The sequence below is a fragment of the Sus scrofa genome, chromosome 9, assembly GCF_000003025.6.
Source record: "Sus scrofa isolate TJ Tabasco breed Duroc chromosome 9, Sscrofa11.1, whole genome shotgun sequence".
NCBI classification, from domain to species: domain Eukaryota; kingdom Metazoa; phylum Chordata; class Mammalia; order Artiodactyla; family Suidae; genus Sus; species Sus scrofa.
Genome location: NC_010451.4, coordinates 118975128 through 119003005, shown reverse-complemented (window position 1 = coordinate 119003005; position 27878 = coordinate 118975128). Strand labels below are relative to the sequence as shown.

The 27878-nt window shown below is 44.3% G+C and overlaps 1 protein-coding gene across 4 annotated transcripts in view; it reads right to left on the bottom strand.

Moving 5' to 3' along the window:
• Positions 1-27878, bottom strand: part of BRINP2 (BMP/retinoic acid inducible neural specific 2) — a 127676-nt gene that overhangs the window by 92340 nt on the left and 7458 nt on the right. Inside the window, exons 1-3 of one of the 4 annotated variants that reach the window (XM_021063688.1) lie at positions 26540-27325; positions 24346-24507; positions 22682-22924 (exon numbers count right to left, since the gene is read on the bottom strand). The exons of 1 other annotated variant lie outside the window; for it this stretch is intronic. The gene's annotated coding sequence lies outside the window, so the exon portion shown is untranslated. Of the gene's footprint in view, positions 1-22681; positions 22925-24345; positions 24508-26539; positions 27326-27878 lie in introns of those variants that run through there. 2 more of the 4 variants (XM_021063689.1, XM_021063687.1) reach the window with 2 other exon arrangements.

The following is a 27878-nucleotide window of genomic DNA, read 5'->3' as shown; positions in this document are numbered from 1 at the left end:
AATCTGGTCTCTTTTGCCCTTGTTCATTGCTCCAATGAGATATCTGTAGGAAGGCTTGGGTAAAACAGGTTTTGAGTGCTGTGTGAATTGCATTTATTCATTACTTGACCTACCATTATAAATAATCCAAAATTGAACATAAGGTCTGGCCACTGGTCAGTGGTAGTAATAAAAGTTGAAACTCCGTTGTACCAGGGCGATGAGTGATGTTCTTAATAAGAAGAGAGCTTGGATGGGCTCATTTCCTCCCCACAAACCAACATATATTCACAGACCCAGGCAGTGTAGTAAGAGGAAAAAAAAAAAAAAAAAAACAGCAACTGAGTTTGGGACCAGACGGCTTTCACAGTGGGTCTCTTTAATCTCACCTCTATTTCTGCAAATCACTTCCCTCTTAGACTAATCCTTTGATAATTACCAGGCCCATCCATCCACAGTTGAAGTGGGCAAGCACCAGTACACTGAGAGGTGCATGGATAAATGCAGTGGGCTGTCAATTAAAGAAGCCAGATCTCTTGTTTCAGCTGCAAAAGGTTTACCCTTTCCATGTTAGAGGAGGTTCAAATCAGAACACTCTTAACTTTGCAAGACTGGTGAAGAATCTCCATCAAGGATGAGGAGTAATGAGAGAAAATGAGGTTTGCAGGAGACCCTATTATCTCTGCTCATAGCAGAGCAATTATTGGAATAATTGCTCCACTGTGAACATGAATCCCACACTTAAAGTTGTTTCCCCATTATTTTCATTATTCCAATTGATCGATGCCACTTTTAAACCTATTTGAAAGAAATATGGTCTTTCATTATAGTCTTTTATTTTTTAATGTAAGATTAAACCACGATATGCTTTAAAGAAAATAGAAGAAGAGCTACTTATGTTATATAACATAGAAAATAGACCTGATCTTTGTAAGGGTTACTCATTGTAAATTTTTAGCTTCAAAATATGCAGCTAGAGAACGGCAAATTTTGGGTGTTTCCAGCCTGGTTTCTTCTGGACACATTTGAGGTGAAAGATACAGGAATCGAATGAACCAGATTTGGAATGGGACCGCCAGGCTATTAAGTCTTATGTCCCTAAGAGCTACTGTATCTTTTCCCACCGTCGTGCTCTCTAGAATTTTAGCCCATTGAATTTAGAATGTCTTGGAAGTTCCCATGATGCAGAAGGTTAAGGATCTGGCGTTGCCGCAGCTGTGGTGCAGGTCACAACTCTGGCATGAGTTCGATCCCTGGCCAGGGACTGAACGGTTCCACATGCCACATGCATGGCCGCAAAGAAAAGACAAAATACACACACACACATATACACACACATATATTCAACAAAAACTTAAAAAATAAAAAGCTTTAAGCAACTTAGCAATGCATTTCCCAAAGGAAAAGGTCTGGGTAACTGAGCTTGCCATTAGAAAGCCTTCTTGATGACACAGGCCTTCGCTGCTCTTTGAAATTTAGCCCCAGAAATGCTTTAGGTGCAAATGACTACTTGATCAAGTGCAATACACATTCTGATAGGGCATTTTAGGGAGGAGATCTTGGACTAGTAAGCTAGTGCTCTGTGGCTAGAAAGCCAATGGAGACGTACTTTCCTGGAGAGATGGTGCTCTCTGGACAGATTATAGACACAACCAGGGTCCTCTGTGATATGAAAGTATTGAATACTTCTCTTAACTGCTGGGGGAAATACCAGGCATCTGTTTGGGATGACAGAGTAATAAGCTAACCTGTATGGGCCAGCCAACTATGCTAGGCTCTGAATGATCTCATTTACTCCTCACCGTAAGCCCTGTGAGGAAGATACATTTACATTTTCTATAAGAGGCTGCTGAGGAGTTCCCTTCCTGGCGCAGTGGTTAATGAATCTGACTAGGAACCATGAGGTTGCAGGTTCGATCCCTGGCCTTGCTCAGGGGGTTAAGGATCCGGCGTTGCCATGAGCTGTGGTGTAGGCTGCAGATGCAGCTCGGATCTGGCATTGCTGTGGCTCTGGCGTAGGCCAGTGGCTACAGCTCCCATTAGACCCCTAGCCTGGGAACCTCCATATGCGCGGGAGCAGCCCTAGAAAAAGCAAAAAGACAAAAAGACCAAAAAAAGAAGAAAAAAAAAAAAAAAGAGGCTTCTGAGATGTGTTAAGTGACTCACCCATGAGCACAGAACTAGCAGAGCCCAGAACTGAAACCCAAACTGTCTGGCCCTGAAGTCCATCCTCCCAACTATACCCTGTGTCTATCTCTTTGCCTGGGTCCAAGGAGAGAGACTGGTACCCAAGCTCACTTCCAATCCCATGAAACTGCAGTTGGTTCGTGAAGAAGAAACCATCGGTTGGGTCCAGTTTGCCTATAGCTGCTTCATAAGGGATCCATCCACATGCTTTTCTTGACTGACTCCCACCAGGGGAAGAAAGAGAGGCGAGAACAGGAGACTGCCAACCACGACAGATGGTGTGTAGGCTGATTTGGAGATGGGAAGAGAGAGATTTTTGCTGGCTGACAAAGAACAAGGGAAAGAGACTGGAGGAAAGTGTGACATAAGCAGAAAGAGCTAAACTTGAAATATACGTGGAAGAGAAGAAGATTGAGGGATGGGGACGCTCTAGGAGACAGATGGGTAAATAGACTTGAGAGAACATTTCTTAAATGCCACCTAACTCCAGTCTAGGGAGGAAAAGTGAGTGAGAATACACACTCAGAAACGAGAAGCAAGTTTCTCTCCATATTGTTTCTGCAGTTTCCCAATAGAAAGATTCGAAAGACCTGTGATTGGTGCTCCCCCTACAAGAAGATGAAGAAACAAATTCACATCCAAAGGAAACTTGCCCTGGTCATTCTGGTTTGGAGTTAGCCTTGTTTTGGAAGAGCAGAAGGTGGAAACATTCAGGGCAAGTCCATTGTCAACTGAGTTCCAGAAAGGGGCAATAAGATAAAATGGAATTTCTGCTCAACTGAACCTTATGGAAGTGCCACCTGTCACCAGGCTCCAAGGACCCTTTCAAATCTTGGCTGACAGATCCTAGGGGCGGCATCAGTACCCCCCACACTCACCTTTCCTTTTCTCTCCCAAGCCCAGCTTGAATTATTTATGCTCACGATTTAACACGAAGATGGTTTATTCATGAGGTTGCCTTAGGAGAAGGGAGATAGACAACCTGCTCTCATGAGGGTCTCTCTGGAGAGTAGCAGCTGTGCAATGTGTTACTCCATCAGACTCTATGAGGACAAAGCATCTCAGTGTGGAGGCCTCTGTTTAAAATAATAATCAGGAAGTTCCCATCGTGGCGCAGTGGTTAACGAATCCATCTAGGAACCATGAGGTTGCCGGTTCAGTCCCTGCCCTTGCTCAGTGGGTTAAGGATCCGGCGTTGCCGTGAGCTGTGGTGTAGGTTGCAGATGCGGCTCGGATCCCGCGTTGCTGTGGCTCTGGCGTAGGCTGGCAGCTACAGCTCTGATTCGACCCCTAGCCTGGGAACCTCCATATGCCATGGGAATGGCCCAAGAAATGGCAAAAAGACAAAAATAAATAAATAAAATTAAAATAAAATAATAGTGTTATATAGGTCCCAAGTTGAGAAGCATTGATATTGATGTAGCTGCTTGAAGAAAAAAAAAAAAAGTCAAAAGACTCCTCAGCACCAGACAGGGTAGGTCTGTGTTAAAAAAGGACAGAGCAGTACCTTACACTGGTTGGATGTGTAATAAGCCTGAAGGTAATTTACCAACTGCAGGTAATTTACCTGTGTTGGCCATGGTTCTTCTCTAGAAGAGATCGGGGCAACAAAAGGACTCACTCTGCCATCTCTCTACCCCATGAGACAGGGGCTTGAATGGAGGTGGGGCTGTCTTGGCCATATTCTGGTAGGTTTGATTACTAAACCTAATTACTAAATGGATCTTGTGGACAAACAGGTTTCTCTCACCTGTCAGATAACTCTATGGCAAAAAATCCTGCTGGCTACAACATAAGAATTAAAAAAAAAAAAAAAGTTATCTCTTTTTCAGCTTCCTTAATAGAAGTCTTTGGTCATTTGTTTGGATTTTTGGAATCAAATTTAACTGGAACCACTGCTTTCAACTAAGGTCACATAATGTATAACTGCAGCTCTCAGTTTACAATAAGACTTTTTAAAATTAAGACTGCATTCAAAACATCAGTTGTGTTTCTCCCTGGTCCTATACCCTGGCTTTTTTCACCTCTCTAAGAATTCTCTTGTGCTATAGATTTCCTTACAATTAAGTTGCGCTTTGTCCTGAGTTAGCGTAATTAAAAACATCAAGCTAACAAAACTTAGAAAAGATGAGTGTTTTATAAAGGTAGAAGTGAAAGCGATGAGTTTTGTGGTAAACCTATACAATGCAGTTTCTGCTCTTTAAAAAAAAAAAATTCTCAGGATACATAAGCTGGGCTTATTTACTATAAACAATCACTGCGACCTTAACCTACGCATTGTACTGAGTGAGGAGCTCTGTGAACCGGCACAAATGTGAGACAGAACGCATGCACGAAGCAATCACAGCCGCTGCCTTGGAAGTCAAAAGGTGCTATAAGAGTTAAATAGGTATCAAAGAGTTATTAGGTAAAATATATTAATTTCCCCCTGTGGGGGAAATTTTCCAGCTGTTCACGTGGCTCACATCCCACCTTCCTGTAGTCACTGCTCAAATGTTACCTCTTCATTGAGTCCAAAGCTGACTAACCCATTTAATCTTGCAACCCTCCTCAAGGACCCCCACCTCTCCCCTGCTAGATTTTTCCCCATAGTTCTTACTACCTGCTACCAAAAAAAAAAAAAAAAAAGTTAACTTGCCGATTTATTATGATTTGTGTTTTTTTTGTTGTTGTTGGTTTTTTTTTTTTTTTTTGTCTCTCCCACAAAAATATAAGCTAAGGGCAGAGATTTTAATTTCTGTCTACTTTGTTCACTGCACTATCTCTAGCTCCTAGAAAGTGCCTGATACCTTGGAGAAACTCAAATATTTACTATTATATGAGTTCCTAATTGAGTTAGAATGAACACGAAGTTCAGGGAGTTACAGCACCTGCTGTAGGGAACTCACACAATGACACTAACAACAGAGATAGACAACGAGAACAACAATACTGATAGCTGTTATTCATTGAGCACTTATTTTGGGCCTGTGCTAAGCTCATTATTTCATTTAATCTCCACAATACTCCTTTTAAATAGACATGAACTCCATTCTATTGATAAGAAAACAAAGACTCAGAAAGTTTGAATTACTGGCTCAGGAAAACACAGCAAGAAAGTGATTGTGCTGGAATTTCAGCTCAAGATTCTTTCATCCAAGCATTCACGATTTTTTTTCTAACCCTTTTAATTATAGAACTTCCCCAAACATATATAAAAGCAGAAAGCATCACGTTGTGAACCCCTCTGCATATACTGCTCAGCTCCACCTAGCAATGATAAACTGGTGGCCAATTCAATTCCCAGAGCTCATGCTCTTAATGACTTACTACATGAAGAAATAAGTGGAACAGGAGTTCCCATCGTGGCGCAGCGGAAACGAATCTGACTCGGAACCATGAGGTTGCAGGTTTGATCCCTGGCCTCGCTCAGTGGGTTGAGGATCCTACGTTGCTGTGGGCTGTGGTGTAGGTCACAGATGAGGCTCGGATCTGGCATTGCTGTGGCTGTGGGGTAGGCCTGCAGCTGTAGCTCTGATTCAACCCCTAGCCTGGGAACCTAGGCCATGGGTGTAGCCCTAAAAAAACAAAGAAAATAAAAAAGAAAGAAAGAAGCAGAACAGAAATTTTACTCCTTGGGAGCAGAAGAACAGGACTCTACACACGGGGGTGTTTAGGAAAGCCTCCATGAGGTCCACTTGGTTAAATTCCCTTCCTTTCCTTTCTTTCCTCCTTCTCACCAGCGGACCATTAAGGCTTCACGTGATCCAAAGGAAAATTGCATGAGAACTCATTTTGCTAAGTGTATACACTTAAGTTGGAAAGAAAGAACTTTCCACTAAACCTTATTACAGTTATAGGGTTCAGAGCCCAGAGGAACAAGTTCAGAAAGGGCACCTAAAGAACTAAGACCGGATATCTCTTTGGGCTTGTGGGCTGGTGACTGATGGTCAGCCCAGATGCACCATAAGTATTTTCTGCTAAGAGACAGGTACAGATTCCTACAGCAAGAAACTCTTGACTTAAGAGAGTCACAGAACTTGGGGATAAAAGGGGTGCTTGGAAGGCCTGTGTCCCAAAGACCTTGATGTGATTCTGAGCGCCTCTTTCTAAGCTCCCATTATTGGAGAGCCAGTCCACAGTTGTCCCCTACTGCCTTCTTTCCTGCCCACCCCCCCTTTCCACGTGGTCAGAGGAAGAATCAAGGCTCTGGGTTAAACACATCTGACCTGGGTTCAGACTCTGCCCCTCCTACCTGTGTGACTTCGAACTAATAAGAAACTTGCCTAAATCTCAAGCTCCCTGATCTTAAAAGGGGCAGCCTGTACAGTTTTTGTTTGTAGGGTGTCTAAAGTGATGCCTGGAACATGTTAATAATCTGAGAATCAGAGTTGGAAAATTCCCTCATTGTCATGCAACAATTCAGCATTCATTACTGAGTCATTTGCTGGTCACCGGAAATTAATACAACATTGTAAGTCCACCATACACCAGTAAATTTTTTTAAAGAAAGAAGATGCAGAAATCCCCAGTTAAATATTCCCATAACTAATATGATTCATATTTTTACAAAGGAGGAAATGGAAGTAACCAGGAATCCTGGTTGGGTTGTTAAGTCCCAGTGACCCACATCTCACATGCATTTGGGAAGAGAGCCAGGATCTCAGAGCCAATTCCCTCTCACTCCCCAGGGTCGTAATTCTGACTTCCTGTTATGTCCACATCAACATCTTTAAAGGTCGTGTCCTTTTCTCCAAGGTCTCCTACTGTGCCATGTCATCCTCAGCCCCTAATAGTACAGAAACAAGAAGCTGGACACCTTCCCTGTGCATAAGCACTATATATGTGTCTGTATATATATTATATATAAATTTATTCCTTAGAACAATGTGGGTATCATTAGTCTTCTTTTTTTTTTTTGTTAAGATTAGAAAACAGAGAGCCAAGAAGGTGTAACTTGTCAAAAGCCAAGATGTGGAATCGTGTCATTCAGCCCAGGCTGGCCCTTCAGGGTTAGCTTGCCATGCTCAGGAACAAGGAGGGAGTTGAGAATGGGTGGGGGACAAGGGCCAGGCTACCACGTCCCACATCAAGGCGTCAGCAGGATGGTCAGAACCTCATCTCAGTTTGGGATTTGGTAGGCCTGGAATTCTGCACCTAATTGCTCTCTGTGAATCATCATCATCAGGTTGTGTTGCTAAGCATATTTTGTGCTGAAGTACAGCAAAATCATTCAGAAGTTCAGGCGGTCGTTATAATAAATCCTCTAATGAATACGGCACAATGATCACAGGCTCCCATGTATGAAAGAGAATCCCCAGACACTGAGGAAGCAGGGGTCCTGGACAGGTTATGTCTGCTGGAGCTGTCATTCCTTCCAGGAAGACATTTTCAGAGCTTCCTACCAGAGGAGAGGCCATCTAATGGAGTGGTTAACAGGGTGGGCTCTGGAGGCTGACTGCCTGGGTTCAAGTCCCACCCAACCACTTCCTAACTCTATGACCTTGAACAAATTATTAGCCTCTTGGTATGTCAGTTTCACCCTCAGTAAATGGGGATAAGAAAAGTATCTGACTCATAGCTTGTTCCGAGAAGTAAATGGGTTAGTACCTATTAAAAATGTATAATCATGCCCGGGAAATAGTAAATGCTTAACAAATGATAGCACTTGTAACAAACCCATCTTCAGACCATAAGCTATCCCCCATGACTAGTGATTCCACAAACCCCACACTGTTCACTCTTTCCTTGGGAAATTTAATTAGTAGCTGAGCTAGGCTGCAATATCCCCCTTGTCCAATAGGTGTTGCTCACTCCCTCATGGAAATGTTTTCCATACCAAGTTCAACAAAATTTAATGACCAAGGGGGATTCATCCCAAGTTCTCAAGGATGGTTCAACAAATGCAAACCAATCAACATCATACACCACATTAACAAAAGAAAAGTCAAAAACCACACGATCATCTCAATAGATGCAGAAAAAAGCATTTGACAAAATCCCACATTCATTCATGATTAAAATTCTTACCAAAGTGGATATAGAGGGAACATACCTTAACATAATAAAAGCCATTCATGACAAACCTACAGCCAATATAATACTCAAAGGAGAAAAGCTAAAAGCCTTCTCACTAAAATCTGGAACAAGACAAGGATGCCCATTCTCACCACTTTTATTCAACATAGTATTGGAAGTCCTAGCCTCAGCAATCAAACAAACAAAAGAAATAAAAGGGAGTTCCTGTCGTGGCGCAGTGGTTAACGAATCCGACTAGGAACCATGAGGTTGCGGGTTCGATTCCTGCCCTTGCTCAGTGGGTTAAGGATCCGGTATTGCCGTGAGCTGTGGTGCAGCTTGCAGACACGGCTTGGATCCTACGTTGCTGTGACTATGGTGTAGGCCAGCGGCGACAGCTCTGATTCGACCCCTAGCCTGGGAACCTCCATATGCTGTGAGAGCGGCCCAAGAAATGCTGAAAAGACCAAAAAAAAAAAAAAAAAGAAAGAAAGAAAGAAAAAGAAATAAATAAAAGGCATCCACATTGGAAAAGAAGAGGTAAAATTGTCACTCTGTGCAGATGACATGATACCATATATAGAAAACCTTAAGGACTCAACCCAAAAACTACTTGAACTGAGCAATGAATTCTGCAAAGTAGCAGGATACAAGATTAACATTCAGAAATTGGTTGCATTTCTGTATACTAACAATGAAATTTTAGAAAAGGAATATAAAAATACCTTTTAAAATTGCACCCCCCAAAATTAAATACCTAGGAATAAACCTCAGCAAGGAGGTTAAGACTTATATGATGAGAACTATAAAACATTAATCAAGGAAATTAAAGAGGATTCAAAGAAACGGAAAGATATTCCATGCTCCTAGGTTAGAAAAATTAATATTGTAAAAAGGGTCACACTACCCAAAGCAATTTACAGATTCAGTGCAATCCCTATCAAATTACCCATGACATTTTTCACAGAACTACAACAATCCAAAAATTTATACGGGAACATCAAAGACCCAGAATTGCCAAAGCAATCCTGAGGAACAAAAACCAAGCAAGAGGCCTAATGCTCCCGGACTTCAGGCAGTATTACAAAGCTACAGTAATCAAGACAGTGTGGGACTGGTACAAAAACAGACAAACAGGAGTTCCCATCGTGGTGCAGTGGCTAACGAATCCGACTAGGAACCATGAGGTTGAGGGTTCAATCCCTGCCCTTGCTCAGTGGGTTAACGATCAGGCATTGCCGTGAGCGGTGGTGTAGGTTGCAGACACGGCTTCGATCCGTGTTGCTGTGGCTGCGGGGTAGGCCGGTGGCTGCAGCTCCGATTCAACCCCTAGCCTGGGAACCTCCATATGCTGCGGGAGCGGCCCAAGAAATAGCAAAAAATAAAAAAACAGACAAACGGACCAATGGAACAGAACAGAGAACCCAGAAATAAACCCGGACGCCTATGGTCAATTAATCTTTGACAAAGGAGGAAAGAATATAAAATGGGAAAAAGACGGTCTCTTCACTAAATGGTGATGGAAAAACTTGACAGCTGCATGTAAATCAATAAAACTAGAACACACCCTCACACCATGCACAAAAATAAACTCAAAATGGCTTAAAGACTTAAATATAAGACAAGACACCATAAAACTCCTAGAAGAGAACACAGGCAAAACATTCTCTGACATCAACCATACAAATGTTTTCTTAGCTCAGTCTCCCAAAGCAGTAGATGATGCAAACTATTACATATGGAGTGGATAAACAATGAGCTCCTGCTGTATAGCACAGGGAACTATATCCAGTCACTTGTGATGGAACATGATGGAGAATAATGTGAGAAAAAAGAATACATATAAATTATGACATATAATTTATACATATAAATTACAATTTGCTATACAGCAGAAATTGACAGAACATTGAAAATCAACTATGATAAAAAATAAAAATCTTTTAAAAAAATAAACCAATGGGACCTAATCAAACTTAGAAACTTTTGCATAGTAAAGAAAACCATATAAAAAAAAAAGACAACATAGAAAATGGGAGAAAATAATTGCACACGATGCAAACAAGGGCTTAATCTCCAAAATATACAAACAACTTGTACAACTCAACAGCAAAAAAACAAACAACCCAATTGAAAAATGGGCAGAAGACCTGAACTGACATTTCTCCAAAGAAGACATACAGATGGCCAACAGGCATGTGAAACAATGTTCAGTCAACATCACTAATTATTAGAGACATGCAAATCAAAACTACAGTGAGGTACCTCTTTACACAGGTCAGAATGGCCATCATTAGTAAGTTTACAAATAACAAATGCTGGAGAGGGTGTGGAGAAAAGGGTACCCTCCTACACTGTTGGTAGTAGTTGTACCAATTTACATTCCTATGGAAAACAGTATGGCGGTACCTCAGAAAACTAATTATGGAAATACCATATGATCCAGCAATCCCACTCCTTGGCATATATTTGGACAAAATTTCCATTGAAAAAGATGCATGCACCCCCATGTTCATTGCAGCATTATTCACAATAGCTAAGACATGGAAACAACCTAAATGTCCATCGACAGATGAATGCATTAAGATGTGGTTCATGCATACACACTGGAATATGATTCAGCCTTAAAAAATAATATAATGTCATTTGCAGCAACATGGATGGAACGAGAGATTCTCATACTAAATGAAGTCAGAAAGACAAATAGCATATCACTTACATGTGGAATCACATATATGACACAAATGAACCTATCTACGGAAAAGAAGCAAACTCATGGACTTGGAGAACAGACCTCTGGTTGCCAAACAGAAGGGAGAAGAAGTGAGACGGACTGGGAGTTTGGGGTTAATAGATGGAACTATCGCATTTGGAGTGGATAAGCAATGAGAGCTGCTTTATAGCACAGGGAACTAATCACTTGTGATGGAACGGGATGGAGGATAATATGAGAAAAAAAATGTATATACAGCTGGGTCACTTTGCTGTTGAGCAGAAATTGACAGAACACTGTAAATCAACTATAAAGAAATTTTTTAAAGTAATATAAGTTCAGAAGGAAAAAAATTTAATGTTTTTAGGCATGGAGAAGAGACTTGTTGTCGCCAAGGGGGAGAGGAAGGGAGTGGGATGGACTGGGAGATTGGTGTTAGTAGATGCAAACTACTACATTTAGAATGAACAAGCAATAAGGTCCTACTATAGCACAGGGAACTATATCCAGTCATTTGTGATAGAACATGACGAAAGATGATATATCAAAAAGAATGTGTATGTATATGTATATATATATATATACACACACATACATGTATGTATGACCTGGTCACTTTGCTGTATAGCAGAAATTGACAGAACACTGTAAGTCAACTATATTTTAATTTAAAAAATTAAAAAGCAAACAAACACAGACTTAATGCTTTGAGCAATATAATAAAATTAATAAGTTTCAAGGTCAAGACATATTGGAAATATTTGGTTAAATAAAGTTGAAACTTTTTTTTTTTTGGTCTTTTTAGGGCTGCACTCATGGCATATGGAAGTTCCCAGGCTAGGGTCAACCTGGTGCTGTAGCTGCCAGCCTACACGACAGCCACAGTAACACCAGATCCGAGCCGTATCTGCGACCTATACCACAGCTCACTGCAATGCTATATCCTTAACCCACTGAGTGAGGCCAGGGATTGAACTTTTGTCCTCATGATGCTAGTCAGATTCATTTCCGCTGAGCCATGACAGGAACTCCTGAAACATATTTCTTTATTGCAGAACTTTTCAGAACCTCCAACATAAATGTACTGCAACCCTACAATTATGAAAGGGGGTATGGGTGTAAGAGGGGAAGAGTACCCTGTTCCCCAACTTTTCCAAGCACAGAACCTTTCCTTCTACATGACACCCCTTAACTATGGAAGGGACATTAATATTCTTCCAAACCAAGCTGGGTAAAATTTCATGTGGATTGCTTTAAAATGATGTTTCTCAAAGTGTGGTCTTTATATCATCTGCTTATTAAAATGCAGCTTTCTGAATTTCACGCAAGGCTTACAGAATCAGACTTTGAAGGAAAGGCTGAAGATTCTGCATTTTAACAAGCTCCCCAGGTGCACATTAAATTTTGAGAACCACAGCCTTAAAGAAAACACTTCCCTAATTTTGGAATTCTATATATTTGAAGCCCTGAATACTAAATTTTCCTTAATAGGACGAATACTTGTTAATTTCCCAGAAGCCCCTATTTGAGTGAAAAGTGGATACAGTGGGTGAGGATGGTTGGGTGGTTGAACTGCAGAAACAGTCAATGTTTTCCCAGTGCTAGTTATTGTGCCAAGGAGCTGGAGAATATGACAAACACAACTCAGATCCTGCCCTCAAGGTGTTTACAGTCCATAATTAAGAAGGGAACCGGACACGGAGCCTCTTGCCTAGAATCATTGTAGCGCCTTGGCCGTCGTCACCTTAGTATCACGTTCACATGGGACACAGAGGGCTTATTCTAGGAGTTCAAATAAAGAGAGGAAGAATTCATTTCTCTTTTACACGGCTCAGTCACAAATGAAAAAAATTTGGGGGGGTTTGTATTTGATATCCTGGGAAAAATGCAGTAGGAAAGAGGACAAAGGACACAAATGAAGCAAAGGATGAGAGTGGGAAGTAAAGGGAGAAGAAACCTAATGGCGAGATGAATGAAGGGAAGGAGGAAAAAAAAAAAAAAAAACAACCCTGCTGACTCTGTTCGGTTTAAGGTGAGAAATAACAGGATTAGAATGTCAAATTGCTGAGTCCTGCAGACCTGAACCATAAACCTCTGAGCTGTTGAGCTTTTTCTTCTCTGCAGTCACTAATTAAATATTGCCTTGGAATAAAATAAAGTAAAATAAAATAGAAATACAAAGGCTTTTTTTCTGTGTCATGAGTGCATAGCATGAGCCAGAATGGGGCTGAGTGTCTGGCTGATCTGTACAGGAGTGGATGTGGAAAGGAACTAGAGAAGGACTTTGGAGAGTAGAGGACTTATCTCTGTCTTAAAATTTCCATAACCACTCATGTCACGTGCAACTTTTATAGTTTTAATTTTTTTTTTCAGAGAGAAGCAGTTATTGATTTATTTGGCTGTGCCCAGGGCACGAGGGAGTTCTGGGGCCGGGGAGTGAACCCATGCCCAGCAGCAACAATGAGGGATCCTTGACTCACTGAGCCACCAGGAAACTGCTATCGCATTTTATTTTCACATGTAGTCTTTTTGCCCTAACTAGAGTAATTAAAATGTATGTGGGAGTTTCCTTGTGGCGCAGCAGGTTAAGGATCCTGTGATGTCACGGCAGCCGACCTGAGTCACTGCCGTGGCACGGGTTTGACCCTGGCCCAGGAACTTTCATGTGCTGTTGGTGTGGTCAAAAAATAAATTTTAAAAAACATCTTTTTAAAAGCAAGTATGTGGAATGCTCCTTTCAGTGTTAATTATGCAGCACTATAAGCCGGAGGATCCTAAAGGACATTTTAAGTAGGATTGGAAGTCCAAAAACCATCCACGTGTCCAAGGAAAGCTGAGCAAAGCTCAGGCGTTCCCCTGAATCAGGGTATCCTTTGCACTATCCCCTCTTTCATCCAGATATCACCTCTATAATAAACTGTCCACTTTCATGCACATGAAGTTTGCTGTACCAGTAGGTTCCCAAGACTCGTCTCACTCCTCTCATGAAAACACAGGTCTGTGTCCCAAGCTCTGTCGCTGGCATCTTTATGATCAAGATCTGTCTCCAGCACCTGAGGCCAGAGTGAGTCCATTTTCCACCTCACTTTGCTCTCTTAGTGGAGCAGGTCTGCCGCTAAATAAGGATTTCTCCGACTTAAGCCCTAACAGAGCTATCACTGGCCCTGTGCTCTTCTGTTGTTTGCCTGAGCAAAATCTATCATGACTCTATATGCATATGGCATGTGTCAACTGTTTTAAAATTAGCCAATTTTCCTAAGCATAAAAATGGATTTTTGTCATATCACACAAACCATATATCACAGAAACAAACCATTTTTTGTTGTGGCTTTTTTTTCTTTCCAAAACGCACTAAGTCTTTTTAAGTCACTGCCAAATCCATTTCACTCACTGCATTTTTTGAGACACATTTAAAGAAACCAAGCAGAGGGGGGGAAATATCTCATGCAGTGCTGACACCTGGAAAGAAATTTAGTTCATTAGCAAACCAACCACACCTAGGAGGCTGGGTTACTGCAACTGCTTTTTAAAATTTTTTTTAATTTTAGGGTCCCACCCCAAGTCATATGGAAGTTCCCGGGCTAGGGGTTAAATCAGAGCTGCAGCTGCCAGCCTACGCCACAGCTACAGCAACGCCAGATTCCAAGCCATGTCTGTGACCTACACCACAGCTCACAGCAATGCCAGATCCTTAACCCACTGAGCTGAGCTAGGTTCGAACACACATCCTCATGGATACTAGCCAGGTTCGTTACCGCTGAGCCACAATGGGAACTCCCTACTACACCTGCTTTTAAATAATATAGCATTTGTATGCTGCCCTGCACCGAAAGTTTGGGACGTGGCAAAATAATAAAAAACTTAAAAATAAAGAAAAATATTAAAAAATAAGATGAATACCGGAGAAAAGATAAAGAACTGTCACTTACTGAGCCCTCTATGTACCAGACATTATAGGAAGTTCTAATTCTGTATTATTTCACTTTGTGCTCAAAACTATCCTGTGATATGAGTACAGAATGTGTCCATTTTACAGATATGGAAGCCAAGGCTTACATAAATAACTTAGCAAGGTCACATAGCTAGTACATGGCAGAGCTTGCCAATGATTCGAACCCAAGTCAGTTGTCCCTGAGCCTATTCTCTCAATGACTAAGTCATCTCCTGTGTGATTGAAAGCACATTAAACTTCTACAGACATGACAGGGAGACATAAATAGGCATTGAGGTCAACTCTTGCAGTGCAGGTTTCTCAACGAAGGTTATAGGCATACTGTCAAGGGCTCAGTTGCCTTGAGTTCTCAGCCAAATAAATCCCCATTTAGCTTTGGAGGAGGATGAGGAGGGGGCTAGGTACCCTATGTTCTCCTACCACCAGCACAAGGCACTGTTCTTAAGGACTGTGGATTAGAGCAAGCCTTCAGGAAATTCTGCTTGAGCCCTGCATAATGCCTCCAAACCTTGCTAAGATTCGGAGTGATGCAGCAAATGTACTGAGTAGGCAGCTGTCCACTGGCCCCTTTTGAGGGGCCAACAATTCCTCCCCAGAGGGAAAAAGACCGGTCTCCTACTTGGGTTAAAAAATCTGTGAATTTCTCTTTCAAAATGCTCATGTGTTAACTGAAAGGGCAGCATAGTAAATCATTATTACTCATTAATACTTCAGCACAAATTAGTTGATCAGGTTACTGAGATGTGTGAAGGGCCCTGAGGAAAAGATATCATTTTGATGGGGGTGGTGGGAGTTGAAGGGTGGGGCGGGGAGGGAGGAAGGACCACAGAATTGCTACACACACAAACACACCTCCATTGTCTCTTTGGGGCTTGCCGGGACTGTACTTACAGGCAAAGATTTTTTAAAATGTTCCAGCCATTCCTCAGCCTCATCCAGGCAAGAACCCTGCCCGCGCCTCATCGGCCGGGGGCTTGTAACACAGCCTTCTGCCTCTAGGGGTCTCTAGTGCCCCGAGGCTTCAGGAGGATGCCGCCCTTGCTCCGTTACCCCGCAGGGCTCAAATCCCAGAGAGCTAAGATTGCAGAAAAGGGAAAAGGCGCGTTCGGGGAGCCCCCCAGGACCCCATCAGCCGCTGGAACACTGCTCATCCTCCTCCCCTGCTCCTGCCTGCCGGCGTATTTATAATATGTAAATGGATGAACACCGAGTGAGGGGGAGGCAGAAATTAACAGACCTCGCACTTCTTACTGAGTACTTAAGCATTCCTGTACCTCAAGGGGATTCCAAGGACTTCCCTCTACAGCCCCAACCCCACTCGTCCAGGAAGCCCCATCTCCAGGCTACCAGACTACACCTGAGCAGGAATCCCACCCCATCCCCAGCTCAGCCCAGGCTTGGGATGCTATTCAAGACTCCCCAGGGGCGAGGGATAGAGCAGGATCCCTTCTGCCACTGGGGCTGGACCCTGATGGCCAGACCCTCCCTGAGGCTGGGGCTGAGGAAGAGAAAGGATGATGAGGGAGGAAGGACCAGAGCCTGGCTCCTGTTAGACCTGAGTGTCCCATGAAAGCAGAGTCATTAAAGGTCAGTGGGTCCAGAGAGAGTTTTCCTGTAAAAATCTCACAACTGAGGAGTACCGCAAAAAGTAAAAAACTCTGAGAGAGGCACTATTCCTCTCGTCTGGTGCCTGGATAGGCTGCAGGAGGTGGTGGCAGGCCTCGGCTCTCTAACCCATCCGGCACCTTGGGTTTGAGTCCCAGCTCCACTAGTCACTCTAGCTGTGAGATCTTGGGTAACTGGCTTACCCTCTCTGTACTTAATTTTTCTCGCCTTCAAAATGGGAATAACGATATCTACTTCATAGGGAGGTGTTAGAACTGACGAAAAGATGGCCCAGCTGGTACGTTCAGTGCCTGGCACTCGGCGGGACACACAGCAGACATCTGTTCACAGACACGGAATTTCATGCATCTTCAATCACCAAGAACATGAGGAATCTGTCCTAGGCGCCCTGAACTTCACAGGTGTGTTGGTGTTGGCGAGAGTCTTATATTTAAAAATCAATTGGAGGATGTCACCTGTTCTTTTCAATGAAACACAGTTCTTGCTTTTTGAAGGAACTCTATAGTGTGGTAGTTTTCAGGTTTTGAACACCCTTTAGGTTCCAAGGAGGTGCCTCAGGGACCACTTGTGGGTGAGGAAAGAGAAATGACAGGTGGGGGAGCTCCAGGCCCCCAGGCCTGCACCAATCGGGGAGGTCTGCTTTTATCTGCTTCAATGTATTGGGGTTCTAGGCAAGGACTTATTTGATTAGAACTTTCGACTGCTTTTTAAAAGGTTAAAACCACTGCTAATTTATCCTTGTATAATTCAGGGAAACCTTTCCTCCAAGCCTGAGGACACTCAACTCTTATTTCATTTGTTTTGCAAGCCTGCTCTTTTGAAAATGGAGCACACCTGTATTCAGAAACAGAGGCACCTAAAATATTCAGCCCACACATCTTAAGTACCCAATATGTGTAAAGCATTGCACTTGCAACTTTGGAGGATTCTTGAATGAGCACCAACCTTTCCGGCTTGCTCTGGAAATATCCCGAGGGTCAAACAACGCTTCATTGTCACTCCTAACCCATTTAGCCTAGACCCGGGAGCAGTTACCCTTACCTGGACCACAAAAGTGTCCTTTCCCTTAGGAGGGACCTTAAGACATGACCTAAGACTGTGATCACTTTGAAAGCCCAGTGTTAAAGAGCATGGGCTTTGGGATCTGACAGAGCTGAGTTCAAATCTGAGCTCTGCCACTTCCGAGCTGTATGACCTTGAGTTATTTAATGTCTCTGAACTTTAACTTTCTCATCTATAAACAGAAGATAGCAACCCTTCTCAGAGGGTTGTTAGATAATTAAATGAACAATGCCTGGAAAGCACTTAGCATGAGGTCTGGCCCTTGGTAACCATTGCCAGGTAGCTCTGGATGCAGTGGCATCTAACAGCAAATACTGAAGCCACTTCCTGATTCTCACTGACCCCAGCTAAATATCATCACTGCTCTGCCTGGAGTCCCTGTCTTATGAGTTTTAATACCTGGGGACACAAAAACAGCAGCTGCCATTTCCTGAATGCCCATTGTGTGGCACGTACTTTGCTGATACTTTGCAATCATTGTCTTTAATTTTCATGATGTTTGTGCTTCGTGATGTAAGGGGTTATCCTTTCCATTTTACTAGATGAGGATCCTGAAGCTCAGAGAGGTTATGTAACACATTCGAAGTCACACAGCTAATAAGTGACCAAAATTAGACTGAAGCCCAACTTTACCTGACCTAGAAATCAGGGGCCTTTTGTGCCCACTTTGCTGACTCTCAGAACTCTCTTGTGTGGAAGGCAGAGGACATGGCATAGGGACAAGGGCCCAGGGTTGGATGTCAGCTCCTCTGGGCTTTGTCTTCCTCAATTTCAGTCTGTAAATAGCAATTGCACTGACTTCATAAGATTTTAATAAAAGTTAAGTGAGGTAATATAAGTAAAAACAAACCTAGTACAACTTTTTATCATAGTCTTTGAACATATATTAAATAGGTATTAACTTGCTCCATCCAAGCTTTACCTGCTCTCCAAATCATTTTCTTAACCTTATTGCCAGAAATATTCATCAAGAGGATACATACATATGTATGTGTATATACATGGAGTGAATATATATGCATATGTTTGTATACATATATATATGAAAAATTATAGAGCAAACCACCATCCAGGTCACTTGCCAGCATTTCAGAAGCACCCCCCTCTGTATGCCCCTCCCTGACCAAATTCCCAATTGTCCCTCCAGTCTAATTCACTTTCCCTCTTGTTAAAAAATAATTTTCTTTTCCCCTTTGCTCACGCCTCTGGGTTGTCTCTAGCCTTTTGGCTGTGCCTGTCACTTCACGAAGGTTCTGAGTGACATGTCATTCACAGGAGAGAAGTGAAGTGGTTCTGCAGAGTAGGGGCGCACCTGAGTGAGTCTGCGTGTGTGTGTGTGTGTGTGTTGTGTGTGTGTCCACACCATCTCCCTCTGTGGAGAGCTGCAAACTGATGTCTCGTGAGATGTCTTAACCTGAAAGAACAGCAGGGACAAGTGAAATGATGGGAGAAAGCTTTGTGAACATTGGCCAGTTTGCTGCTCCAAAGCCCCTCAATCCTGGAGAGGGGGTCTGGTACCTGCAGAGCTGGAGTGCTGGTCACAGCAGCGACAGCTGTCATTACACAGAGTCCATGAGTTCTCTTCTTTAGATCCCCAGACTACACCCGGCCCTGGGTTTTCTACCTTCCTCAATTGACAATTTAGTTTCCAATTAAATGTTCCCTTCTGAAAGAGACCTGCCTTGACCCCCAGCTCAATCACTGTCTCCTATTATACTCTCTTTTAATATTTTTCTTCATTACTAGCACCTGAAATTCTCTCACTTATTTGTCTGCTTGTGTACTTTTCTGGACCTCATAGCAATAAGCAATACGGGCTCAGGACCCAAACTGGGTTAGAAGGCCAGCCACCCCACTTAACTAGCTGGTTGACCTTGGGCAAAGTGTTTAACTTTGCTGGGCCTCCAATTCAACATCTGTAAAATGGGAATATCGGATTTATTAAAGAGGGAAATATAACATCATTAGGTGCAGAAAATGTATGTAGGGCTTTCAGTATAGTGCCTGACACATAAGTACTACTAAAGTGTCAGCTTGTCAATAATCATTGTAATTGTCATTCTATCCTCCCTCTAGAACATAAGCATCCTGATGGCAAGGCAGTTGTTCACCGCAGGATCCCCAGTGCCCAAGAAGAGTACCTAGCACATATTCATAATATACGGAATAAATAGTTCTTGAGAAATTAGTCTGAGAACCCAAGTTCCAACCCTGCCTCTGAGTGCAGGAGAGGACTATATATACACATCAGTACAGTGTGCGGGTATTGTGCATAAACAGTTGGAGAGAGATGTGCAGGGGTGTAGAGGAGTAGGCACTTAATTCCTTCCCAGAGATGCAGGGATGTCTTCACAGAGGAGATAACCTTTACAGAAGAGTCTTGAAGCTCAGTAACCCTTAGGAAATGGACAACAGAGCAAGGGAGGGTTCTATATAAAAGCAACAGGGCACATCTAACAGCCTTGGAATAGTGAGGGACCTGTCTGAAGTTTGGGGTAGATAGAGTGAGAAGGGGGAAGTAGAGAGATGCCCAAAAGAGGCTGGGAGACCAGCCTGTGAAGGGGCTCCTGTTTGTGAGCTAAGAAACTTGGCTTTTATTCTGACAGTTTGAGGAGTCATGAGTGAATCACAATAAAGGAAGGAGGAGAATGGAATTTATCAGTTTGAAAGATCGCCCCAGCTGCAACGAGGAGGCTGGGCTGGCTAGCCCTCTCTAGAGAGGCGACAGGGAGACCAAGTTGGGAAAGTCCAGGTGAGAAGGGCTGAGGACCTGACCAGAGAGGGGGCAGCAGGAGGATGGCTTTGAGAAATCATTAGGAGCCAGATCTTGTCAAGCCAGGGGCTCATTGATTGGATGGGGGGGCAGGGGGCTGTGTGAGAGAAAGCAGAGCCCAGGCCAACCTTTATTTCTTAGTTTTACTGATGGGTGATGGGTTGGTTTCCCATTAGACAAAGCTGGGAATTTGGAGAGGGGAATCATTTTATGTGTGAAGTGGGTCCATAATGAGTTCACCTTTGGACATTTTAATCTTGGCAATCATCACAGTGAAGCCCTTTGGTAGGAAAGGATGCTGACATTTACTGAGCACCCGTCATGTGCCTGGAACTGTGTTTGGCTCCTTATACAGTTTATCTCATTTAATATGTAGAACAACAGGTTGAGAAATGGAGAGTTATTTGTTTTATAGATGCTAACACTGAGGCTCAGCAAGGTAATGGTCGCTACTTTACACAGTGAACACTGAGTAACAGTAAGTGGACCAACTTGATTAAGCAAGCTTGAATGAAATGTATACAAAGAGAGGGACCAGAAAATAAAGGAAGTTTAGGGGTAGATCATGGAAACATTTGAAGAGATATTAACCATCCCACGGAGGTGTTGGGAAAATCAGGTGAGAGAAAGCTTGCAGAGCATTTTGTCAACTACAGAATGCTGAGAAAATGAGAAGTGCCAGTTGTGGCTAAACTTTTTTGCAATAATAAGATCATAACAATGAGTGAGTTATACAGTTCAAATCTGTCCTTATTAAACAAAATTCAGTCATGATGTCTTTCCTCCATTCTTCTTACCCACAGGTCCGCAAAAGAATCACTAACACAGAGCAGTGACTTTTCTTTGTCCCCACCGCACTGTCAACACGGCAGGTTTTGAGGAAAACGCTCCCAAGGAAAGACAATAATATGGTAGAGATGAGAAGGAAGAAGGGGATTTGAAAGTCAGATGGACCCAGCTAATCCCAACTGCTATGTCCTTACACTTCAGAGTGAGACCCTAAAGATAGTTTACTTGGTTAGTTCTACTGTCAGGCAGAAACTCAAAAACACTAGGATAAATTTATCAGGCCGCCTACCTGCTGATTGTTTGCAGGTGAACTGGGAATGTCATTGCTCCACAAAGGCTTTGGGTGGGCTGAGTCACAGGTGACAAGGTCAACATCAAATAGAAGCCAGGGTAAGTGACCTGTGCCCAATTTGACTTCCGATTTCAGAATTACATGCCCAGATGCTCTCTGGACAGCTCACCATCCTCCCTCCATGTTCTTTCTTTCAATGTTTTATGTTTCTGGCTCCTCTTATTGCCTGCCTCTGCCCTTTCTCCACATTACCTGTCACTACACTGCACGGCTAAACCAGAACTACCCAAAAGAAATAGAAAGCGAGCCATATACGTACTTTTTACTTTCCTAATGGCCACATTCCACAGTAAAAGGAAATGGGTGAAACTAATCTTAATTTATTTAACCTAATATACCCAGGATATTATCATTTTAACATATAATCAAAATTAAAAGAAACAGTGATATTTGACATTCTTTTCCTTGAAGTCTTCAAAACTCAGTGTGTATTTTTCCACTTCCAACACACCTTCCAAGTGCTCAAGAGCCACACGTGGCCAGGGGCCACCATGGGCATAGGACAGTGAGGGGCAGAGCTCAGTCCTGTGAGATATTAGGTTGCCCACCCTTTGCTCAAGCCAGCATTCAAGATATATTTGCATTTCATGGAAGCAAAAGGAGTATCAGAACTGGCTGGGGAAGAGTCCATGCTATAATGGTGTTTCTCAACTTTCTTTCCATCTGCATGGCGGAGTGACAATTTTAAGAGACATTAGCCTGCATCCTGATTGATCAAATGAGACCCAGCCACGGCAGTCCCCAGTGTGAAGTATAACTAAGCTGCCTCTCTCTTCACTCCCAAACAGAAGAGGCTTTAGCCCACAATTACCAACCACATTCCCACTGGCCTGGACCTCTCCTTAGCCCCCCAAACATGGCAGTGGATACATGTAAATAATGAAGAAAAGAGGATTTGGTCCCACCAACCAGCTGCGGGGGTCATTTAACACAGGAAACAAAGGTGACAACAAGCCCTAAAGGAGAGTTTTCAAGCGTACGCATCCCTCAGGTCTTGTCCCCAGAGTGAACACTCCTGGCACTAAGCAATCAAACAGGTCAGGTTCTTGGGGATGTTCCTCTTGACCCAAGAGCAACGATGGTGTGACTGTAGGCGAGTCATTGCACTCTTGGTGCCCCACTGGAATTTGTCCATGTCCACATGGAGACACCCAAGCAACCAGTGACATACAGAGTGAAAAGATGTCTCAAACCAACTGAAGACCAAATGCACGGGGTCTCACCAGTACTCTCCCAGGACCCATGATTTACCTTGACCTTTTCTCTGGGAAACAGGGCTTGCTGCTGGAGCAAACGTGTGTGGCTGACCAGTCGGGGCCATCTCCTGGGAGCCTGCAGCCCTCGGCCCATCCCCTTGGCGCTGCCCAGGCTGGCAGACTGCCTCACCCCTCCGCCGCTCAGCTGAGCAATCCCAGCACCTCGTGGCACAGCTGCGGGCACCACTGCACCCGCCCCTCCTGCTTTTGTGGTCTCCTCCTTTGTGACTGCTACAGCCTATGTTTTATTGAAAGGGAAAAGGAGGGGAGATAAGAGGTTATGTACAGGGGCATGCTCAAGAATCTTAAGACTGAAAATCTCCTCCTCAATGCTGACTGCCTGAGGGCTTTGGCATTTTGCCGGCTCCAAGCAAACCCCAAAAGGGACATTTGAGTGGGGAAACAGGAAATGAAGGAACTCGAGGCTCTCTCTTAGGAGATTCCAATTCTAAAAAAAAAAAAAAGAGAGAGAGAGAGACATCGAAGATTTTCTCCTGTTCTCTTGAAATTTGCCTGCTTTCCCCTGGTATCTTTTGCCATAATTTTTGATATGCTGTTGATAAGCTTTCCAACCTTGGGCACACTTTTTTCCTATCATATTTGGATTAGACTTAAGGGTGGGTCGAAGGCTAGCTAATTTTCAATGCCTAATGAGATGCTCATCATTTCAGAGACTTCTTTCTGGTCTGAGGGCGGCTTCCTCTAGGCCAATAAAGACTTCAAATAATTAACCCAGGTGTATACTGTTTTCAAGATCCAAGTGGAAAAGGAGCTTAGGGCCAACCCCAAGGAAACAGGCAAATCTTCAAGTTTCCAGCCTTCTCAACTGTGCTGCAGTTAGCATCCCCGTCAATTGGCATCTTTTTTCCCTTTCTCCCTTCCAAAGAAGTACCACCCTACCCTCCATGGCACAAGTCAAGTTCTCCCTCCTTAGAATACTGATAGTTCTCATTATCTGTACCAATCAATGGGAGATGAATTAGGTCAGCTTCGTGAATCGCTTGTATTGAACTGCTCTTTAGAATGTATGTTGTCATTGACCTTTTTCCCAGATGTAAGCCATTTTTCCTAACTAGAATGTAAGATCGTTGAGGGCAAACACAAGGGCCAAAAGGTTTTTATCCCTCACAGCTCTTTGGGTAGCACCTGAGGTGAAACCCTAGTCATGGCAACCCCATTCCTATGAAGTTCAAAACGGCTGCATCAAATCACAATTCCTAAGCTTAAACCATTCCGTAGACGTCAGTAGAGTCTGGGATTGGTTTAGGAGTGAAGCGACCCAGACCCCACTCCATAGTTTCCTTTAATTGCAGTGTGACCCAGAGCAGAAGAGAGCAGCCTTCCAAGGTCCTCTGCCCTCCCCTTCCCAAGGAGGCCAAAATGATTCTAGCTCTACTTTGTAGGGTAATCAAAGATAAATGAGACAATAAGCCATGTGAGGATTAATTAGATGAGCTCCCTAACAGTGCTCCCAGCCTTTTAGAAAAGTATGTCATTATAAAATGTAGACAGGGTCTTATTATTTAAGAGAAAGAGTTGAATCGCCAAAAATATTCTGCACAGTGGGGAAAACAAAACACTAACCGGGGAAACCTCAACACTAAGCATCCCCGTCAGCAGAAAGTGCCCACGCAGATGTCTCAAGTCCCTCCTGATTACCTCTTGTTTGCGAGCTGGGGAGGGATTTTGGAGCGCTGTCTCAGAAGGGATGGTTTTTGTGTGATGCTCCCCAGGGGCTAGCCTGTGTCTTGGGAAAGGGGATCAGAAGGAATTGATGACGCAGGGATGTTCTTTGCCCTCTGGCCTCGCTGAGTAAACAACCTGTTAGGAGGTCAGAAGGGAAAACCTTGAGGAAGATCTTAAGGGCCAAAATGGGGAAGCTGCTCCCCATCCATGAGGCTGGCCCAGTGCTAGCAGAGCAGGGACCTGCTGACGCCCTCACCAGCCCTTCCAGCCTCTCCTCCTTTCTTGTGGCCACACTGCAGCACACATCACTCCATTCTGGGAGACAAAGCCAGCCCCGTTTTTGGTGAGGAGGGAAAGCAAGTCAGGGATGCTTCTGTCTCTTCCATGGCTGCAGGACGGCTGTCAAATGCTTTGGAGCCAGCTGCCCTCCAGCAGGGAAGACCATGGTCTGGCATTGGCTTCCTTTCCCTCAAACGTTTCACAGTATCCAGGCTCTGTACCAACTCAAATCATCCCCCTCCCCAAAGGAGCAAAGCCTGCCTCTTTCCCCAGAGTAGGCAACAGCTGATATTGATAAGATTTCAGGATCCCTGGGGCAGCATTGCTTGGTCATGCCCCCAGGGCTGCAAAGCAACTTAATCTGGGTGGGAGCGAGGGAACTCCAGAGGGTCCTGCCTTAAACAAATAACATACACATAACTGTGAAGTCAAGAGGGAAAACACACAAACTCCAGCATCACTTTGCTGTTGCCTGATGTCATCAGACTGCCCCCCAGGGGATTTTGTAAAATACTTGAGCTGCTTGGTTCATACTGGCATTGCACATATTCTAGGGAGCAGGGTTAGAAAGAATGCCCCTTCAACATGCACAAGTCTAGCAAAGGACAGAGGCAGAAATACTTGATTTCCAATATACCTTTTATCCTCCTGATGGGTCTAGGCTGACAGATCACTGTCCCTGCTGGATAAGGCTCATATTACCCAGATAGAAGCCTGGCCTGTTATAATTGCTACCCTTATAACAAAACATTTGCTTCTGCTCAGGGCATCTGACTCCCAGAGCTAGGAAGAGCACACACAATTCTTTACAGAGGGGTCTGTTCAATCATGTTACAGTACATTAGCTTGATTATTTGATAATATTTGGCTTAGGTCTATATACCCTGGATAAATATGTACCATGCAGAAGGACTGCTTGCTGAGGAGAAAACTCCTCTGGGCTGGAACAGAGGCTCCCAAGTTCATGTTCCTACTAGGAAAGAACACTCCAGGCATCTGGGGCCTGGGCAGAGAACTGCACATGTATGATGTTTCTGTGGGCAGCCTGCTTCCTGCACACAACTGTGAGCACAGGCAGACAGACACACACACACACAGACCATAGGCAGCATTAGACCATGTACCCAGATGGATCACAGGACCAGTGAGACAGGGAGATGGCTAGATAATTTCAGCACGCCCCTCCTTCCAGCACAGCAACACTCTCCCCAGTGTCCCCAGCATGCTGCCAGGCTCAACTCAATCAATGGGACTTCTGCCCCCCGCCCCCCAGGGCGGCGGGGTGGGGGGAGAGATCATTTGCAACCTACAGGGTTCACTCTTTAATTTTTTTCTTCTTGGCTGCATGTGCGTGGGAGAAAGAGGCCTCCATAGACATGCCAGAAGCTCTATGGACATGTGAATGTAGCTCTAGGAACATGGGAACATCTTTGAACATGTGCATCATGTCTGACAACCTCAGCTCTTTGGGGCCCATCCCAAACACAGTGAACCATGAACAGATCAGTCCAGCATCTGCAAAAGTCCTCGTCATCTTCTGCAATTAGGCAGCCCGATTGGATTTTCTGAAGCTAATGGGAGTTGCACTAACTTTGAGGACTTAAACCAGGCAAAAGGAATATAGGTCAGGCAGAGTGCCCAAGTCGTGTGACAACCATGCAACACCAGGAGGCAATAACAGGACGCTGTTTAGCTAAACCCCAAAGTCCACCGCTCAGCTCTACAAGCCAGAAACTAAGAAGGGGGATCATTCCCTCTGCCCGCAACTGCCAGGCACCAGGGCAAGAAGGTTGTAGGAGGGCAAAATGATCCCCTTATCAAGAGACCCACCAAAAAGACAACAACGAAAAGGGGATGGAGAAAAATCACCCAAACGCTGCACTGTTACCTTGAATCCTTGCAAGAGCCCTCCTTGCTGTATCAGCTGCTGCCCAAACCTCCACCGACTGGGAGGAGACTCCTAAAAGATTCCAGATTTTCGTGCAACATTTCCAGTGGCAGCTTTCCAAAGTTTTTACTTCATGATTTCCCGTGGCTCCTTCTCATTTGGGGAAAGGCGAATGCCCCCGATTCAGCGTGTGTAGAGGGAGCGGGTGTCTCTTTTCAAATTCTCTTGCTGCCCGCTGCCTCCGCGGCCGCAGTCAGACCACTTGCCTGCCGCCTTCCAGCTGAGTAACAAGGATGCCGGGCACCCACAGCATGTTTGAAGTGGGGCTTCGACGTCGGGCCGAGGCACACGCGGGTGGAGAGCGAAGGAAAGTGCCAAACCAGACCTGGGGAGTCCTCTCTTCCTCCACCGAAGAGAAACGCAAGATCGTGCCTTCCTTCCAACTCTAAAAGAGACTCACCCGCCCTCTCTCTCCCGGAATTAATGCTTTGCACATGGGCAAAGACTGTTCCTCCTGCTTCACGGCTCCCTCCGCTGCCTGCAGACCTGCCCGAGCGCTCGCCACGCAACGCAGGTGCACATCCCTGGACAAGTGCTAACGGGATCCTCCGAGCTCCGCGGAGGCGCTGCCCGAGCACCCACGAGCGGAGCAGCTTCCGAGGCTGGCGGATTCCATTCCAGGCTGCAGCCCGGAGCGTCCCTGCTCAGACTCTGTGCTCCGTACCTAAGCAGTTTCACCTGCAGACTCAGACACCAGCTGAGAGTCTTAAGATAACAATGCTACCCTGCCTGCCCCTTTCTTTCTCATGCACGTAGGTGGGCAGCCAATGGGACGCAGCGCCATACTCCCCACAGGCGCCCATTGGCTGGGCGGCTTGGCTGGAGGCGGGCTCGGGGCCTCACCGGCTGTCTCCTTTGGTTGGAGAGCTGGTTGGGGTACCAGGTCTGTTAACCCTCCCAGCTTTGCAGCGGGGACTTTTTTGGTGTGGATAAGCAAGCCTTGGACAAATTCATGGCTTGGGAGTTGGAGAGTGGAAGAAGGCTGGGGAACAGGAGAAGCTTGGGTGCTAATTACATTTTCTTCTAATCTTCCTGAGTTATGATAATCATTTGTCCCAGACCATTTTGTTTGCTTGCTTAACTAGAACTCCAAGAGATAGGGACCCATTTTCCTTCTAATTTATGGTTTTATTTGGTTGTTTTGTGCATTGTAGCCTCTTGGTCTCTATCGTGAATTACTTAATTAGAAATGAGCCTACACGTGAGAATACTTATCTCACAGTGTAGTCTCTCTCGCTCTCACACACATACATACACACACACACGCACACACACACAG